The sequence below is a fragment of the Leptonychotes weddellii genome, chromosome 2 (assembly GCF_054177405.1).
Source record: "Leptonychotes weddellii isolate Sample4059 chromosome 2, ASM5417740v2, whole genome shotgun sequence".
NCBI classification, from domain to species: domain Eukaryota; kingdom Metazoa; phylum Chordata; class Mammalia; order Carnivora; family Phocidae; genus Leptonychotes; species Leptonychotes weddellii.
In genome coordinates this window covers 164789461-164810408 of record NC_138370.1, presented here as the reverse complement: position 1 = coordinate 164810408, position 20948 = coordinate 164789461, and positions in this window count along the sequence as shown.

Genomic DNA, 20948 nt, shown 5'->3' with positions numbered 1-20948 from the left:
TGTTTATCTAAAATTTGAATTTAAATGGGTATCGTATTTTCAGTTGTTAAATCTGGTTACCCAAGGATTAAGAAAAAGGTGACATATATTATCAAATCAGGTTTACCTTAGTATTCTTGGCTTCTCTCAGGTCCTTGTAATACATTTTGACATTATGGAATACATAAAGAAGCTATTACCTATTGGGTGCCTGGGTGGCTCAGTCGTTAAGCGTCTGCCTTCAGCTCAGGTTGTGATCCCAGAGTCCTGGGATTGAGCACCCCATCGGGCTCCCTGCTTGGCGGGAAGCCTGCTTCTCCCTCTCCCACTCCCCCTGCTTGTGTTCCTTCTCTTGCTGTGTGTGTCTCTCTCTGTCAAATAAATAAATAAAATCGTTAAAAAAAAAAGACCCTATTACCTATTACCAAGCACAGCTGAAAGGATCTGTATATGTAATTACAGAGGCTCATGTATGTCACAAGTTTCTCCCATTGCTGCACTGAGCAGTCCTCTCTTAGGTTAGTCTCGCTACATCACTATAACCCATCTTACCCCATTAAGAGCAGCAAAGACTTCCAAAGCAATGGGAGAAGTAGACCTGCAACTAAGAATTTTATCCTTCATTCAGAAATATATATTTACTCATTCCCTCAGAACACACTTAGTAAATCATATCAGACATTAATATTTCCTTATTTTCTCATTTGTATTCCTGCTGCCTGCTGGGCATATGGCAAATATGTGTTAAGTGAATGAGTGATTGAATAATGTGCCTTTAGCATATCAACTAGAAAATGGTAAATGCAGGGCGCCTGGGTGGCTCAGTTGGTTAAGCGACTGCCTTCGGCTCAGGTCATGATCCTGGAGTCCCGGGATCGTGTCCCGCATCGGGCTCCCTGCTCGGCAGGGAGCCTGCTTCTCCCTCTGACCCTCCCCCCTCTCATGTGCTCTCTGTCTCTCTCATTCTCTCTGTCTCAAATAAATAAATAAAATCTTTAAAAAAAAAAAAGAAAATGGTAAATGCAGAATATTGGAAAGCAAAGGGAACACAGATGATCACCGTAACTCTGATCAGTTGCAGTATAACTCACCATAGTTATTTTTAGCAATTAAAATTCCTGTGACCACTAAAAGTATAATTTTCTCAGAAGAGTTTACTAGTTTAGAATGGACTCAATACCAAAAAACCTGTGTGTAATGTAATATTAAATATAACATGAAGCATATCCTCAGTCTTGAATCTCAAACCATTTGGGTAAATTAACACAAGGATTGGTTTTTACAAAAATCCTACCTTCCCTTAAAAGCAAAACCCATTTCTTTGAATTTTCACCCTGTTGTGGGACCCTCTCCCAAGAAGGTGGATCGCCTATACTTGTCAAGAGCTTGCTATGTCCTACATACCAGGTCAAACCATCCTGATAGAACACTAGTCCAGGAAGGCTATGTTAATCTCACATATATGGAGCCTCTTATTTCCATAGCTGCAGTCACTCTCATCAGTGAAAAGCAAACCACTCAATTGACCAGCTATTTTTCCAGGTCATCTTCTCCATGCTAGCTGCGAGACCTTCCTCACACTACTGAAGTCCATTCTGCTCAGCAGCCAGATATGGTCAAGACACCTCATTACAGAAAATTCATCACTACTTGATTGGTCTGGGTGCCACACTAATGATTTTTATTCCCTACTCCCATTTCTACAACTAAACTTTTCATAAACTTATAAAGCTTTGATACCTCTATTATTTTTTCCTATACTACCTGTACTCTTAAATTTATTGGTCAATAAATATACAAGTGGTAGTCTTATCCTGATGCATGGACTGTCTTCATGAACAATTCCCATCATTACTAGTAGAATTTATCAACAAATTGTCCCATGATTCACATCGTATATTATAATTAAGTAACCAGATGTATTGTCTTCAAATATGATATTAATTTTTGAAAAAATAACACTACAATATAATGATAATTATCTCCCTTGATGGATAAAATCAAAGAATACTTCAAAAAGTACTTGTAAAACCTCTCTCTATGCAAAATAAAATAAAATGTATAAATCATATTCCAGAGAATTTGGGGTTCAAAATATTAAGACTATTGTAATTAAATGGTGCTTAGGAAAAGCTTACAAAATACTTTAAAATAAAGGGAACACTTGTCACTAGGTAACTTTGTTCAACGACAGTACAGCTCACCACAGTAAATGCTGTACATTTGATGCATACCCAAAAGTGTAAATTAATAAATAGCACTGGGTGTTATATGCAAACAATGAATCATGGAACACTACATCAAAAACTAATGATGTAATGTATGGTGATTAACATAACTTAATAAAAAATAAATTAAAAAATAAGCACTATACTTAACACATACGTTTGAGCTGAAAACAGATCTAGCTCTGCATGGAATTGCAAAACAAGCAATGATTTGATGTACTCCTTATGAGAGTGTCAACTGCTTTCATTTCTTGATGTACTTTAGCAACAATAACTTTACAGTTTCCAATAGCAGTGCTATGAGTATTTTTAAAGGTGGCAGATGGGTCAGGTAAAGAAACAACAATATTTTTTTGAAGTTTTCTAATTCAAATGCATGAACTTATTTACTTCAAGAAATCCATTTGTTAGAGCTGACTCAAATTTTTCCATTTTTAAAATATGATTATTTCAAACTGAAATCCATAAGCTGACTGAATTTTAACTGTTCTTTGATCCTCTTTAGCCATTGGTACTGGGCATTTCACACATAGGCATTTAATTATTTATTGAATTGATAACATGAAGGCTGTGTTCTTAGCTTCATTGCAGACTGTGATGGAACTAAGGACTTTCAATCATACCTATTTGTTTTGGTTTGCTTGGGCTATTATAACAAAATACCACAGACTGAGTAACTTGTCTCAGAGTCCTAGAGACTAAGCCTGTAATCAGGGTATCCTTGGGGTTGGTTCTTCTGATGGCTGCAAAGGAAAGGTCTGTTCCTGGTCTCTCTCCTTGGCTCACACGTGGTCACCTTCTTTCTTTCTCTTCACATCATATTCCCTATATGATTGTCTGTCTCTGATTTCCCATTTTTATAAGGACACCAGTCCTGGTAGATTAGGGCCTACCCTAACAACCTCTCAAATATTTCTGTCTTCAAATATGGTAACATCCTGAGGCACTAAGGGTTAGAATTTCAACTTATGAATTTTAGGGGGACACAACTAAATCCATAACAGCCTGACTTTTGATTTTCCCCCAAATTCTTGTCCTTTTCACAATGCAAAGTATATTCATTTTGTTCTGACATTCCCCAAAATCTTAACCCAATTTATTGTCAACTCCAAGTCCAAAATCTTATCCAAACATCATCTAATTCAGCTGTGGGTGAGACTTAGGGTATGATTCATTCTGAGGAAAAATTCCTCTATCTATAAGACTGTAAGAACAGACAAGTTATGTGCTTCCAAAATACAAGGTGGAATAGGCGTAGGACAGACTTCCCATTCCAAAAGAGAGAACTGGAAGGAAAAATGGGGTCATGGACCCTAAGCAAGTCTGAAATTTGGCAGGACAAACTCCATTAGATTTTAAGCTGTGAAAATAATGTTTTTGAATGGATGCTCTGTGCTTTGGGCCCATTGGGGTGGTAGACCCACTTCCTCAGTGGCAGTTTCACCCTCTGAAACCACAGATATCTCTGCCTTCCAGAATCCAGAGAATGGCCCTGCTCCCTGGGCCTGTGCCCTCTGGGTCCACACTGGCAGTGGCAACCTTGCCAGCCTCTGCACTGTGGCTTTGCCCTCAAGGTCATTCTTCCCTCTGCACTGTGGCTTTGCCCTCAAGGTCATTCTCCTATCATTATAGCCCATATCTATCCCTTTGAATCCAGGCTGATAATGTTTCTGCTGATACAAATTTCTAAAAGTCCTAGTTGGCCTCGTGTGCTATTCATGTGAGTCCAAGCCATCAGAGAGAAAAAAAAAAAAAAGGTGTTCCACAGATATTTTCTGGGATAAATGCATCTCTATTCCTGGCTTCTCTGAGATGGTTGATAGGATCCATGAGTCACACACCAAATCTCTTTAGCAAACAGTTGTCCAGCCACACACTTGGCCCTATTTCCAGAAAACCCTATCTGGATAGGTTGAGAATCTTCCAAATCATTAAGTGCCGATTTCCCTTTGCTTCAGAATCCCTTTGCCAATCTCTCTGTGCTCCAATGTTGCACACTAGGGCTAGGTAGCAAGAAGAATCTAGGCTGTGTGTTTAACATTTTTTTAGAAATCTCTTTAGCTAAATACCCAAGTCCACCATTTATAAGCTCTACTTTCCACCAAGCACTAGAACACAATTGGGCCAAGTTGTCTGCCAGTGTTCTTTCTTATAAGCTTTCAAATTTGTGTTTAAAGTGTTTCAACATTTTCTTTCCCCTCAAGGCTCTGTGAGGTCAATGGACTATTCTATTATGAGAGTCTAAGGATATGAGTGTCAAAGGAGAACCTTCTCGGGCTGCTGTAGGGGGAGCGGAGAGAGAGTCCATTGTCAAATTCCCATACGGATTTATAGGGCATGGGGGTGCCCCATGCCTAGTGTTTGCCAGTCAGACTCAGTCTTAAGGCACAAAGGAATTGACGAGAGTGATGTTCATCTCACCCAGCTCACTTCAAGCCAGAGCAGCATAGGGATATAGTAACCACTTTTCCTTAAATAACCCCTAATTTGAGTACACAGTCAAATCAAGCAGTGATTATTTTTCATAGGGCACAGTGGATGTGCCCGTCTGTGCAAGCTGCATGGTATGGCCCAGCTTTCTCTGAATTCTTCAGCCCACCTGTCAAGCAGGCTTCTTATGGAGAAACCCACAGCAAAATCAAGTTTCTCAGTGGGTCCTTTACTTTCTGCTCAATAGAGGACTAACATCTCCTGATTTTTTGAAATTGCTGCTTTATGTGCAGTGCAGTTTCTTAAGAAGAACACCTGGGAACTGTATTCTGTGTTCTGTGTTCACGTGGGATCACACCTGGTTTTTATTCCTGTCCTCAAATCATTAGATGACATTTTTGTCTGCATTAATCAAACATGGACAGGTTATGCATTAAGCTTTCTCTAGCAGTTGGTTTAAAAATAAAATTGGTGTATTAAAACAGCTCAGCATTCTGGTCTTCAGCCCAAAGAATATTACTTTGTTGTATATTCAGAAATTTGCTTTCTAGCATACTGGAAAAATGGGGGTGCCTACATAAGTATTGAGTTAGGAGATGGGGAAGTTGAGGGCACAGCTGGCAAAGATCGACAACCTAAGTGTGCTCCCCCATCAGCCATCACAGTGAAATATCCCAACATCTGCTCTAAGCCTTCCAAAGCATCCTATATGCTAACAGGCAGGGAAAACATATTTGGAAAATGATAGAACAGGGAAGATGATAATACTTGTACTAGATACATTGATCTTGAAATAAACATACTATGTGTTACACTTACACTATAAAAACAAATAATACATATGAATCTTCTTTTTTCCATAACTAGGATATCACCAAATAACCCTTTTTTGAAATATTTTTGTTATTTTGTTTGCTTTTTACTTTACATCTATAAGTATCAGACCCCAGAAGTTTACATTTAAAAGGAATTAATTGATCTGGAGTTCGGTATAGTTTCTCTTTTGCTCTTCTTCATAATTCCTATGAATGAATTAAATATTAATTATCAGCATGTAAAACATTATCTTCTTTGAATTGGCCATATGTGGTAGGGAACTGTTTTTGCTTATAACTTTATAAAGTAGTAGGCTACACTGCAAGTACTGAATTCACCTACTATATATTTCCTGACAAGATAATATATGGCAAATATTATCTTAAGAACTGATGAAGACTCAAGATGTTTTAAGATTTTGGCTTCAGCATCTATCCCAAATGTGCAATGGAAAACTTGTGTGGGAGACAAAATGTGACAGCCTGGAATGGACCCCCTCTAATCTTCAGTGGCTTAAATAGGGAAATGATTTCATTTAATCCACTGCCAGTCAGAATGAAGGGTAAGTTATATAGCCTTCCTGTGGAGGTAATACAGAGTTTTATCAGTTAAACCCAATAATAAAGGCCTTGTACTTGCTTGCCCTTTTGCCTGGAGTGCTCCGCCCTAATGTCTGGCTCCTTCTGGGCATTCAGCCTCAACACAAATACTACTCTTTGAAAGAGATCCTGTCTGTGCATTTCTAGAAGCCTATGATGTTTGCTGCAGTATTGTTTCAGTAGCCAACCAAAACAAAAGGGGGAGAGAGAGAGGGAGAGAGAGAGAGACACCTAAAACATTCAATAATAGTTTGTTAGAAGCATTATGGCATAGCCATGTGATAACATATTATGCAATTACTATAATCATATTTTGGGAAAATACTAATAATTTACATAAAGGGTCATGATGTACTAGTCATGAGAAGAGAATATACAGAATGAATACAAATGGAATATACAGTATGATCTCAATTTTAAAAATTTGACATTATACCTGTCTATCTTTATCCATATAAAATATATTCATGAGCAAAGACAAACACTGAAAAGACACTTAACAAAATAACCATAGTTTTTTTCAGTTCTCTGTATTTTAAAGCAAATTATCTATATGTACATGTAATACCTCTTGATTGGGGGAAAAAAGGGCATGGGAGAAATATCCGTATTGAGACTTTCTTGCTGTTAAAGGATCACATACTTCGATCTTAACAATACTTTTTTTTTTTTAATCATTGCTTTTCAGTTAGCTGTTCTGTTGTCACAGAGATGCCCTTCAGTTGCTGTGGTAACAAATGAATAATAACCCACACTTGTGTAGCACTTCACAGCTCACACATTCTTTCTCATGCGGCACCTCATTTATGATCAACAAAAACTCAGAATAGGTTCCGAGGAAGGCAGACCCGCTATGCTCCCCAGTTTACAGATGAGAAATTAGAGACTCAAAGAGGGTAACTAAGTGGCGTATGGTCACACCACTAATAACTTAAAGAGCTGGTGAAAATCCAAGCTCTCCCAGATTCTTAATGCATTTCAAAGTAGGTTTCATTCATCTGTCTACTTGTCAATCTTGCTATTTGGTTATATATTTATACACATCAAATAAAAACCTTTATAAAACCCAGTATATAGTAAAGTGGAGTTGTCAGCTTTCATCAGAAGTGAGGTCCTATGGGATCATCCATTTATTTGTCATTTCTAGGTTTTCTAAATCCTGACATATTTTGCAAACCACTGTCCCCTCTTTGAGTGTCCATACTTATTATCCCTCTCACAGAGGCATAGAGAAATCTTCATCAGCCTCATATTCAAATGTTGTTCTTCTAAACCGAATCAAGGTGTATGTGTATGTTTGTGTGTGTATGTGTGTGTGCTTCTCTTTGTGCTTACAAATGACTGAAAAATGTGAACTCTCACTAGAGCTACAGCAATTGTCTAACACATCTAATGATCCATAGAAATTTGGAAACAGTGGGCAGATGAAGCTGTCTAGAGCAGGGCTGCCCAATATAGCAGCTACTTCCTGTATGTAGCTATTCAAATCTAAATTAATTTAGATAAATACAATTAAAAATTTACTCCTTCCATCACACTAGCCACATTTCAAGTACCCTCAATAGCCACATGTACCTTGTAGATATCATGTTGGATAGCTCACATGAAGAATATTAGTATGATTACAAAAAATTCTTTTTGAAAGATACCAAATTCTAACTACTAAAGGCAAGATGTTAGATTTTTTTTTTTTTTTAAGGAGGCTCCATGCCCAACATGGAGCCTAATGTGGAGCTCAATCTCATGACCATGAGATCAAGACCTGAGCTGGACCCTTAATCAACAGGCGCCCCACCAAAATGTTGGATTTAAACAAATCTGGCCAAATCCCAGTTTCTTAGTGGCTCTCTGAATTCTCAGAATCTTTATCTGTAAAAGAAGGATGGACGATACCTATCATAGAGGGTTGTCACGGGATTAAATGAGATACATCCAGTGAATGTAACCAAGATAAATTTGATTAAAGTACGAAGAAGAATGACTATCTTTTTCCATCATGTTCCTCAACTATCCTGTGTTAGTTCTCCCTCTGTATTATAATTTGGACTGGTATCTTGGCTCACATTATGCTGGCTACCAAAGAATAAAAAAACAACCAGTTTTTACAGTTAAGATTCACTTTCAGGATTTATAATTTTGGTTAAGATTTTGACCTCATACCAAAGCTCCAATTTCGCATATAATTAATTATTCTCCAGTGATGGCAACTGAGGCATAATCTTTCTTACTGGTGAAATGCACTTGAGGGAGAGTTTTGGTGTTTTGTCACTGTTTTTTCCATCTTCAAGTACCTCCAGAGACAGAGTCAGGAGAGGTGATTGTCTTAGAAGAAAAGGAACACCTATCACACATCCAGGTGTTACTATTGCCATTTTTTGTTTCTTAGCCATTATACTTCCATTACAGAAGACTTCCAAATCCAGGCTCTATTACAAGTTTTCAAAGCCACAGCAGAATTCAGTGTGTCTCTTGTGAAACCCCTACTCTTCCCCTCAGATTATGCTTTCTGTCCATTGCAAAATGCCCCTAAAAACGTTTGTCTTAACATTATATAGTTGAGAAGCAAGATGTCAATGTCTACAGTCGCATATATATCCAAACTTCAGTGTACATATGTCAACTTCTCCCAAGAATTTTATCACATTTTCTCTGGCCCCTTGGCAGAATGAGGGTCCTAAGTTCCATAACTCCATAAAGATTCAACTAGTACCCACCAAATTATTAGCTAGTACCCACCAAATCTCAGTACCCACTACTAGTACCCACCAAATCTCAGAACCCTCCTTCCCTGCCTGGAAGTAAGTTGGAATGATATTTTTTCTTCCTCCATAACCAGATATTAAAGAGAAAAGCCATAGACTTCTCTCATAGGTAAAAGAACTCCCTACTCCTCTCACTTTTTACTTATAAGTTTAAATTTCTATATTTCTCTTATCAAGCCTGGCAGTAATTAACAGAAGCTGACAATGTCTGGATCAGTTTTACTGTCTTGGGAAGCACAGCAGAGATGTGTCTACAACCTCTGTGTTGCCCTTTGTCCTCAACTGGCAGGCCTTAGCCAAACTTCAGAGACAATGAACAACACCCCATTCAATGTCTAATAAGAGACATACTCTTATTATCTCCAAAATTGTCAGGAAATGTTTTGTTAGTAGCATCACTGGCAAAGAAATATGTGGTCTCAGAGGCATATATGGGATTACTACAATGATGTAAAATTTATATAGAATAGATGTAATTTCCCAAATATGTGGTTACATGTTCAAATAAGGAAGTGAACATTCTTCTTCTTCTGAATCCTTTTCTGTTACTTAAGACTGAATGAACTTTAAAGAAGATGAATGTCTGGAATGTAGTACCAAATATTATTGCCCTTCCAAGGATCTGACAAAGAATCTTACTGTGGAATCATACATTGGAGAGTCCCTGGTGCCCCAGCTATGTGACCTCACACAAATCTCTTACCTTCCCTTGGCTTCTGAGAAAATGGGTGACTTGAGCAAAATATGCTCTCTGACAAACTCATTCAAAGTATCGAGCATAACACATATGTAATTTGCTCAAATATAAGGGGTATTGGCAAAGAAGAGAAAAATGTCACAGAAAAATAACTTGTTTCATTGGTGTGAAGTCTAATATTTCAGCTAGCATCCCACAAAATGCAACCAGTTTTGTCCAGCCATGATAGATGGTCATTTAATAATTTCACATCAAATATGGCTATTTTCTTTGTTGTGTAAATGGAAAACTCCTATTAATATTCATGGAATTATTAATAACAGACATTTCTAGGTGAGGAACACTGCCAGATACTGCACTCTTGTAAGGCCAGTTGTTTCTTGTTGATCCTGCTAACCTATATACTTACTTCAAATAGGATTTCAATTTTTGAGTATCTGTATTACTAACATGTTCTTACTTTTCTAAAAAAGTAAGAACTCTTTGATCTAGAGTTACCATTATTTCCAGACTTCTTAAAATATGCAATAGCATTCGAAGAAAATACAGACCACATTCAGCTTCAACACAGAATGACTTATTTGGGTGACAGAAGAAGCATCCCCAGAGAAAACGGTTATTAATAATTGTAATTAATTTTGGTGTAGCAATATCCACAAAGATATGCAACAGTGAGCTCACTAATTTCTTTCCAGATAATTGTTTCTGACAAATAATTCATTTGGTTTCCTAAGATATGTAAATGAGCTAAATAAAGTGCCCTACATAGATTTCCCGACTGGTATAGAAAATTAAAAATGGCTACCCCTATCTAATCCCCATGTTTACCTCCACAAACTTTTAATCACTAATCAGTTCTCTTATACTATTTAGTTCTTATGATTCTTCCCAAAAGTTTTGTTTGTTTTAAAAAATGCCTTAACTGGGAAAAAAAAAGCCTTAAATGATCTAAAGAACTGTATAAGACACTGGCTTCTAATTTGGTGCAGGTTTTTTGTTTTTGTTTTAGTTTTTTTCATGTATATGCTTATCTGCCTTAGATTTGCTCTTCTTTTTGGATTTGGATGCAACATGGTGAGTGATGTATGGGAAATGTGTTGATGAGTACTGACAAAAGAAAGTCAAATGTTTCCTTTGCAGACGAGGGGACATTTTGTGTTTGACTTTAACCTTCTCCACTAGCTAGAGATATGCTTTTGGGTAAATCAACATGACCTCAAAAAGCCTGGTGTTACTTTCATAAAATGGAGATAATTATCCTCATTCTAACTACTTACAAAACTTCCTTGAGGATAGAACATGTTTATAGATATAAAATATTATGCAAAATATTTAAAAGTATGTTTATTTTTCTAATATTAAACCCAGAAAGGGATCATACTTCTTTAAAAAATATGTTCCTATCTCATGGCTATGATATGAAGTTGGCAGCAGGCCCTTCCATTGTTGCCTAGTGTTGGTCAAAACATGCAATGATTAATGTTTTACAGTGAATGAGGTCCAACAAATTTGCAGATTCAGGTAACATTAGGATTGGTTGGCTCAAATGTGCATTTATATGTATTGCAAAAATGCTTGTTAAGTAATTCCCTAGTCTGGATTCTTTAATATTAGACATTAGCTATGCTTTAACTCGACAAAATCATTTTCTGGATATTATTAAAATTAAAGAAATACAAAAATATATACCACGTTCATAACATCATCCTTCTATCTCAACACAAAGGTCAATTGTACTTATGTAGACTATCTATTCTGTCTTTTTGAACCTCCTTGTGATTCTCTTTGACATTATTTTCAGTGACCTACTAGAGTGTTTTGGCAAACTAAGGAGTTGGAAGACCACTATGAACTTGAAATTCAGTTTCTGCATGAAGTTAAAAATCCAGAAACTATTTTATTCTCCACTGGTAACTAGATAATAGATTTAAATATTTGACTTCATTTTTGCAAATTACTGGCATCCAAAATACTGTTCACAGTACTTCAGAGGTCCTAGCATATAGCTATCACTCACTGTAGATTGAACTCTCTCATCCTGATGTGCTAGATCTTTAGGCTATCTGTTTCTGCTTATTTGATTTGGAAATAGCTCTTTCCCTTGAATTCTTTTCCCTAACTCCTCAGTTTCTTGAGGATTATAAAGTCAATTTTTCCCCCAAAATCATCCACTCTGCTGGAAATATGGTCTATTTCAACATTCAAGGTCACAGGGTAAGGTCATTTATATATCATATTCAGTCTGAACATGGATCTTGAAAGATATACATTTTTCTTTCCCTGATAACACCTCAACCATCTCCGAAATTTCAACTCCTTTTTGTGCTCTAGTGTCATGTACTTATTTCATCTGTGAATATAAACACTATTTCTCAGCAGAAGACTAAACATTTTTAATTTTTATATAAAATTTTATTCACCCTTTCAGAAAACTATAATTGACAGTCAATGTGTGCTTGAATTTTTCTATTCTTTCATTATCTTGGACATAGAAATTGACCTTGTAGAGACATATCTGGTAATAGCATGGAAGGGTCATTCTCAATAAATTCTCAATCTCACCAGTCAAAATAATTTCCTGCTTGGGTATTGACATTTCTAATGTTATCCATTATTTTCCAAGACTATTTGAGTGATTATAGTCATTTGGACATGGATCTCATAGTTTGTTACAAGATAATTTATGAATAAGTAAATAAGATATCATATGCACTGCAAGTGTCAGATCAAGTCAAACAGTGGAATTGCAATTAATGTGAAGAGATTCACTAATGGAGAAATGCCAAATAATAACAGAAAGAAGCCAAATGAAATAAAGTCATCTCTATTATACAAATGAATACACCTTCAATAATTGTCCACCTGTCAAAAGAACAGTGCAGTAACTATCAATACATGTAGTTTTGGCTTTTATTCTATTCTATATTCTCAAACCATAAAAAGAGCCATAATTAAATACCAGTTCACGATTGATGGCAGTATTCCAGGAAAGCTACCATCATACCTTTACTTTTCAGAAGACAGGGATCTGCTTAATCTTTATGGCCAATTTTATGCTGTCTTCCTACCATGTCTTAAATTGAGTCAAGGTGATTTAACCAAACTATCTTCTGTATACCTTCATGATTCCCCAGAGACCACAGTCATTTCTTTTTTTCAGAAGCCATGCATAGACTGATTTTAAAATTATACTATAAAAATTTTAAGAATGTGCATTAAATGGAATATTATGCAGCCATCAAAAAGAATGAAATCTTACCATTTGCAACAACGTGGTTGGAACTGGAGGGTATTATGCCGAGTGAAATAAGTCAATCAGAGAAAGACATGTATCATATGATCTCATGGATATGAGGAATTCTTAATATCAGGAAACAAACTGAGGGTTGCTGGAGTGGGGGGGTGGGCGGGATGGGGTGGCTGGGTGATAGACACTGAAGAGGGTATGTGCTAGGGTGAGCGCTGTGAATTGTGTAAGATTGTTGAATCACAGACCTGTACCTCTGAAACAAATAATACATTATATGTTAACAAAAAAAAAAAAGAAGAAGATAGTAGGAAGGGAAAAATGAAGGGGGAGAGATCGGAAGGGGAGACGAACCATGAGAGACTATGGACTCTGAGAAACAAACTGAGAGTTCTAGAGGTGAGGGGAGTGGGGGGATGGGTTAGCCTGGTGATGGGTATTAAAGAGGGCACGTACTGAATGGAGTACTGGGTGTTATATGCAAACAATGAATCATGGAACACTACATCAAAAACTAATGGTGTAATGTATGGTGATTAATATAACATAATAAAATAAAAAAAAAGAATGTGTATTAAGTTTGCAATTGTCTGACAGTGATCAAAAAAATCTCCATTTATAATTGTAACTTTGCACTTAGAAATAGTAATTCCATGGCAAATTTATAGTAATGATAGATTTTATGCATGCTTGTAGATTTTATATATATATACATATATATATATATAAAATATAAAATATTTGCAGATGAAGGTGAAAGTCTCCATGTACCAGAATCAGAACACAAACATTGCATGAGACTAAAGCACACATTCAATGAGCTCTATATCCATAAGTTAGAAGAAAAGGGAGGCTAACAGTGCCCTATGTGAGCAGACAGACTGATTTAGGTTTATTGCTAGAAAGCAGAGGCTGGAGAAAGTTCATAAGATGCAGCTGAAGAAATCACTCCACTACTTGATTGTTGGCCATAGATAGCAAGCTGAAATTGTACAAAATCAGAAAAATTTAGACATCTCTACCACTGGTTCATAGTCCCCAATATCACTTTTGACCAGAGCTTTTGACCCAACATTACAGATTTTGTAAAACTAGTAGACAATTGTGGTAGCCAGTCTCCAAGAAGCTCCCCATCCCTGTCTCCTGGTACTTTTACCATTGTTTACTCCTCATGTATTGAATAGAGCTGCTTCTATAACCAATGAGATATTTTGGAAATTATAAAAAATAAAATCATTGTGCATGATTTATTAGGCTAGATTGTATGAAACATATGAATTCCATCTTGTTTTCTTACATCACTCACTCTGGGGAAGCCAGCTGCTGTGTTAGAGATTTCTCAAGCAGCCCTACTGAAAGAGCTCCTTGTTGAAAAATGGGGACCTTCTACCAAGAGCAATTCAAGTGAGCTATCATTGAAGGGGATCCTACAGTTCCAGTCAAGCCCAGAGGACTACAACACTTGCTGATACCTAAAATATAAGCTTATGGAAGACCTCAAACAAGAACCACCCAGCTAAGTTTTTCCTGTATTTTGGACCCACAGAAACTGTGAGATAATAAATGTTTATTGTTTTAAGTCTCTGCTTTGAATGATTTCATAATGAAATCTTTAGGAAAACAGACAACAGAACCAATTATTGGGCTATAAATGCACTTTAGTGAATCTCATTTTTTAGAACATACTGACAAGGATTTTATTTTATTTTATTTATTTATTTTTAAGATTTTATTTATTTATTTGACAGAGAAAGACACAGCAAGAGAGGGAACACAAGCAGGGGGAGTGGGAGAGAGAGAAGCAGGCTTCCCACTGAACAGGGAGCCCGATGCGGGGCTCGATCCCAGAACCCTGGGATCATGACCTGAGCCGAAGGCAGACGCTTAACGACTGAGCCACCCAGGCACCCCCTGACAAGGATTTTAAAATATGTATGTTTGGGAACATGAAAGAGATAAATTAAGTGAAAATACCTATTTTAAGAAAAATACTTTATTAAAGGAAGACAAATGGAAAAAATAATAGGTAGACAATAAAAATAGTTAGCTAAAAATGTTAAATATACTTATTGATTATAATTTTTTATTCAACATAAAAAACAGAACACAAAAGAGTTATGTAATGAACCAGAAAATAACATTAATTTAATAAGAGATATCAGTTATACACCTAATATGTTCCATGTCTTGTTCTATGTACTGAGAATACAACAGTGAACAGCACAAACTTCCTGGAGCTGATATGTTAGTAGAAGAAACGAGTCAATAAATAAATTACATGAGGTATAGTTAGTGACACAGAGGAAATATAATAAAGGAATGGTCAATTATATTGGAGGTTGACATTTTAGATAGGGATATCAAGGAAGTTCTCCATGAAGAGGTTGCATTTAAGTAGATATTTGAATGAAGTATGTGAATAGCTATGCAGAAAAAACAAAAAACAAGTACAAAGGCCATGAATTATGAGCAGAGTGAGTGTGCTTTAGGAACAGGAAGAAAAGAAGCTTGTATAGAGGTTGTGTAGTCAGCTAAGAGGAGAGTGGTAGAAAAGGAATTTAGACAGTTAACCAAGGGCAAATCATATAGGGTCTTATAAGCTATGGTAAGGACTTTGGATTCTATTTTATGTTTAATGTAAAGTAATTAGAAAGTTTGGGAAAGGCTGTGATTTGATTTATCTTTGACAGAATTACTCTACTTGTTTCATAGAGAGTAAACTTTGAAGTAGCAGTCAAGGAAAAAGTGGAAGGAAGGAGATTACTTAGGAAGTATTTTCAGTAGTCAAGGTAGAGAAAGTGTTGGTTTTGATGAGCATGATAGGAATGGAGGTGGTGAGAAGTGGCCAGATTTTATATATTTGTATGAGATAAGCTTAAAAGAATGTTTCCACAGACTGATGCAGAATATGAGAAAAAGAAAGGAGTCAAGAGTAATGTCAATGCGTGGCATATCAGCAACTAGATAGATACAGGAGTAACATACTGAGATGAAGAATTACTGGGTCAGGAACAAATTTGGAAACTTAAGGTCTGGGACATGTTACTCTTGAAATGCCCTAGACATCCAAATAGAGAAGTTGAATAAGCTTCTGAATGTATATGATGGCATCCACGTAGATGGCTAGAGCTTCTGCCTTAAGCTTGATAGCCATCTACAATAGACGTATTACAATAAGACATGAGATAAAATAAAGTCACATAAAGATTAAGAGTAAATAAAGAAGCAACGACATCCAAGAACGGTGCTTTGGGGCACACCACTATCTAGAGGTAAAGAACATGAGGAAAATGCTACAGAGGAAACAGCTAAAGATAAACTGTAAGTAGTAACAGCACCAAGAGAAAACAAGCAAAGAAGGTACTTTTAGGAAGAAGTGATTAATTGGGACAAATGCTCCTGAAAGGTAAAACGAGACAAGGACTGAGGATTGATTGTTAGTTATAGCAATATGGACATCAATAATGACTTTAATAAGAATGATTGGGGAATGAACCCCAAAAGGATCATGGAAAGAAAATGATATTACAAATATACACAAACACAGTAAAAAGATATGGAAGAAAGATTGTGGAAATAAAATATATATTTATAATACTTACAGAGAATGGGCAAGAAGAATGGGGTAAATCATTATTTGAATATATTAGTACTGAAATTCAAATTGACTGGGAATGCTAAGTACTAAAACAAAAATCTAAAAATAAATCCACACATAGAAAAACTATAATCAAATTGGAAAGCATCAATGATAAAGATAAAAATCTCAAAAACTACCAGGGAGAAAAGACAGATTGCCTATAAAGGAATGGTGATCAGACTGATAGCAGACTTCCTTTCCTAGAAAAATTGATGAGTATCTTCAAAATTAGAGATAAAATAAAAGTCAACCTAGAATTTTATACCCTTCTAAAATATTATGCAAGATTTAGGGCAAAATCAACATTTTCAGACACAGAGTGAAAATGTATAGAAAACTAGAGGGAAAACCTTGCTAATGAGAAATTTAAAAATATGATCAATTTAATTACTTACTATAAAATAGCTTTGTGGAGAGTCCAATATCTTATGTGTCTAGGAGAAATTGTAGTTAATGTTGTGTCTCAAAATTTTAACAACTAAATATGATAAATATAAACAATAGCTTCCAAACTAGCAGAGGAAAATATAAATGAATTGGTTAAACCTTCCTCAATTCAATAGAAAGTATAAAAAGAGGAGATAACAATAAAATACATTGTGATCAGGAAAATAAAAAAACTAGTATTATTTGACTAAATCTCAAAACATAATATTGAACAAAACAACCCAGTTTTTAAAAATGTACTCCATGACAGCATTTAAATAAAGTTTTAGAACATGAAAAACAAAATTATATGCTTTACGGATATAGATACATGTGATAAAGTTATAGAAACTACCAGAAATAAATGCCAAATGCAGGAGGATGGAGGTAAATGCCATCATGGAGGAATGCACAGAAAGCCCTCACCTCTCTTTATACATTGCTAATACTTAAAAGGGAAAGGTAGGTGAATGTTAAATAATTATACCTATCATATAATTCTTTTATATCATTTCATATAATTGACTTTTTATAATTTCAATTATTTGGAATGTTTCTTAATAAGGCAAAACATGCTATAGAAATACCACTATAAAATATATGTTTGAGAAAAAAGTACACCTAGGGGAAAAAATATGCCGTTCATTCTCTGTTAGTGTCTGCTGATTTCCTTAAGGGTTTCATTCATCAGACTTACTCTGCTTCTCTAGTTTATAGATTATTTATCCTTTAAAGCTAATGCTGACGTACATTTGGTTTCCTCCTGAAACTATATGATAGTATAAAAATGTGAAAGAGACCAAAAACACTTATCCCTTGAAGACCCTACAGTTTAGCAAGCAATACATAAGAGAAAACAGTCTGCAGTGAGATAAATGCATTTTTGGAGGAAGTACAATGTGTGATAAGGCAACTGATGTCGGTATGTAGGACAGGGGAAGGGTTTGAGAAGGAGATGATGTAGGAGCCAAGGTCTGAAAGAACAGGAGTTGGCTGGCCATGCAAAGAGGGGCTTATGTTAAGGTATGCAACTGGAACTGAGAAAATGAATCAATGAATAAAAGGCATAAAGGTGAAGGCACTCATTGAATGGAAAAAAAGAGGATCCAGAGGGAAAAAGACATTTACAGAAAAAATTGGGTAAGGATTTAATTAGTCCAAGAGAAAACGATTGGAAGAACACCATAGGAAGGAGAGACCCATTGGAGAGCATGGGCACACTGAAATGCTTAAAGTTCGAGTTGTCACCAGAATAAGTGGAATGTCCAGCAAGATGGCTTCAGAAATAGAAGAAATAGTTCCAGAACTTTTCTGATGGGCAACTACAATGGAATTGGCTTCACTACAGCCAATATCAGATGATTTTAGTTCAGAAAGGAGTCATGGTCTCTACCGATAGATAGTCTGACTCTGACACCCATGAAAAAAGTAGTCTGGATTGATTAGCATCACGGCAGATGGGTCTACCATTCAGCAGTTGTTACAATTCACACTCTTTCCCATCTTTATGTTTAAAAGCAAATCTTAGTGGAGAACAATGCATATAATACTTTGATATTTGATGCAAGTAACACTTCAGCTTTACTTAAATATACATGCTTTGGATAGATTCACAGGTCATAAGTTATTGATTCATAGATTTTAAACACTTATAAGGAACACAATGTGTGGGTGATCTATGAGGAATCATGGAGAAGTCCAGAGGCATCAGAAATCTAGAAACAATAAACATTTAACTCTCAAAAAAAAAGTTTAACCTTGATCCCAGGAAAATTTTTAGAATAAATTACTTAACATCCAGAGGGCCCTAAAATATTTAGAAAATAAAAGTGTCTTGGGACCCAGCAAGCCATTATTGAGAGAAGGATGTGGTTAGAGGCATGGTATTGTGTAGTAAGAAGACACAGAGGTGAAACCTGATTCTACCATTTACTCTCCCTGTGATATAAGATCCAGGGAGGATAAAAGTGGCAGGAGATGGAGCCAGAGAAGTGACCAGGATCTGGTCATGAAGAGCTTTGTAAACCATGAAATGGACTTGGATTTTGTTTTGAAAGAGATGCCAAGCCATTGGTTGACTTTGAGCAAAATAGTAACAACATCAGTTGTATTTTACAAGGATGAAACTGCGGAGATTGCTTTCTTGCTACATATCTTTCTGCCTTTAGTCCCCCACCCCTCCCCAAACTAGGCTCTTATTGTGTTTAAGAATTTAGTGGAGGGCTGCCTGGCTGTCTCAGTAGGTTAAGCCTCTACCTTTTGGTCAAGCCTCTGCCTTTGACTCAGGTCATGATCCCAGAGTCCTGGGATCAAGCCCCATATCAGGCTAAGGAGCCTACTTCTCCCTCTCCCTATGCCCCTCACCCTGCTTGTGTTCTCCCTCTCTCTCTCTCTCAAATAAATAAATAGAAAATCTTAAAAAAAAAGAATTTAATGGAAAAGTAAAAATAAGTTAGTCCTCTGTTAGGGTTTCAACCATAGGGTTCAGACAATAGGTTTATATGCATTTTACACGGGCACTGACAGTTAACTCTAGAGACACTGGGATTAGTGAGGGTCTTCCCTGGAACCCAGCTGTATTTATTGTCTGCATTTAATAGAGTGATCTTTCTTTTCTCTCAGACCCCTGGCTCATCTATAGACTTCATCCCTGATTTTCAGAGATTTCTACAACCAAGACCTCAATTCCTTTCAGAGAATTTTGCTGCTTATATACCATCTATCTTCGGGGATTTGCTTTCCAGTAGTGGCCCCTGTTCAGCTTGATTCAATAAGGGCAAGGATATTTTCTTCAGGCTGCATTCAAACTCACCTTTTTTTTTTTTTCTGCAGCTGTAACAACTTCCAGCTCCTTCGAGACTTTTAAGAGCAAATTGAAAATGCCCTTATTTGTCTAGGCTTAGCTGTCAGCTAATATGCTAAGAGTGTATTTTATATTGTATTTTCATCATAGCCCTTTGATTGCTTTGCATAAAAGACCCTTTATAACTGTCTCTGCCATTCCCCTCTTGGTTATAGAAGAGAGGTCTGTGCTGGTGAGAAGGACTATTTTTTTCACCTCCTCCTGTTATCACAGCCCCCCCTTTCTAGTTCTCCATTGTTGCTAACAGGCACTTGATTTAGGCAGACTTGCCAGCAGCAGTCTCTTTTAACTCCTTCACCACTGCTTCCTGCCAGCTCTCTGGATTTTAGGAAGAGCTAGCCAAGATGCATTTCCTACTTGGTTATGGAGGTGTTGTATGAATATACTGTCTTAGAGCACATAATTCTTTCACCTAGGTGAAAATTGGTATCATTAAAAACCAGTTTCACATTCAAAGACTTCCATAGGACAAACAAAATAAATACTACAACATTGTTGAAATTGCTCATTCTGTCATTGTGCAGCTCATATAGGGAGTATGTACATCCCATTACCCTTACCATTTCCTACAGGCTCCATCCACACTCAAGAGGGGGGAGTCACACAAAGGCATGAACTGCATGAGGCAAGGGTCATGGTGACCACCTTAAGAACCTGTCAGCCACATAAGTAAAAAGGAATATTAGCAATTCATTAGATTGTAGTGATGAATAACTATTGTGACATTGTTGGACTCATAGTAAGTGATCAGTAAATAGGAGCTGTCTTTTTATTAGAGGTTAAGACATTTTTACTAAAAGTATAATCAAAAGTTCAAAGTGCAATAAGAAATATACAAAGAATCACCTCTTCACTGTAAATTATAGTAATAACAATAATAATAATAATAAAACAAAGTCTTTCTTCATCACTGCCTCCTCTATAAGCAATGGCTTATTTCTTCATAATCAACCTTCTCAAAACCGTTTCTTCATCTGTCACTCAACAAACTGCAGTCTGATTTTTTTCCCTTCAGCCAGAGGTAGGAGTAAAACCTCAAATGCCAAACCCAATAGTCTCCATCCAGTTTATCATATTGAATAACTGCATATCTTTGAACATTGTTGGCTACTCTTTGTTTCACTGCCATCTTTTATTTGTTTTTTCTTTCTTTTCCATATAATTCTTTGACTTCTATTGTCTATTTTCCATCCTTCCATATTAGAATTTATGTTCCATGTGAATAAGAAGCTTGTCTGTCACATGAAAAAGTGCTCAATAT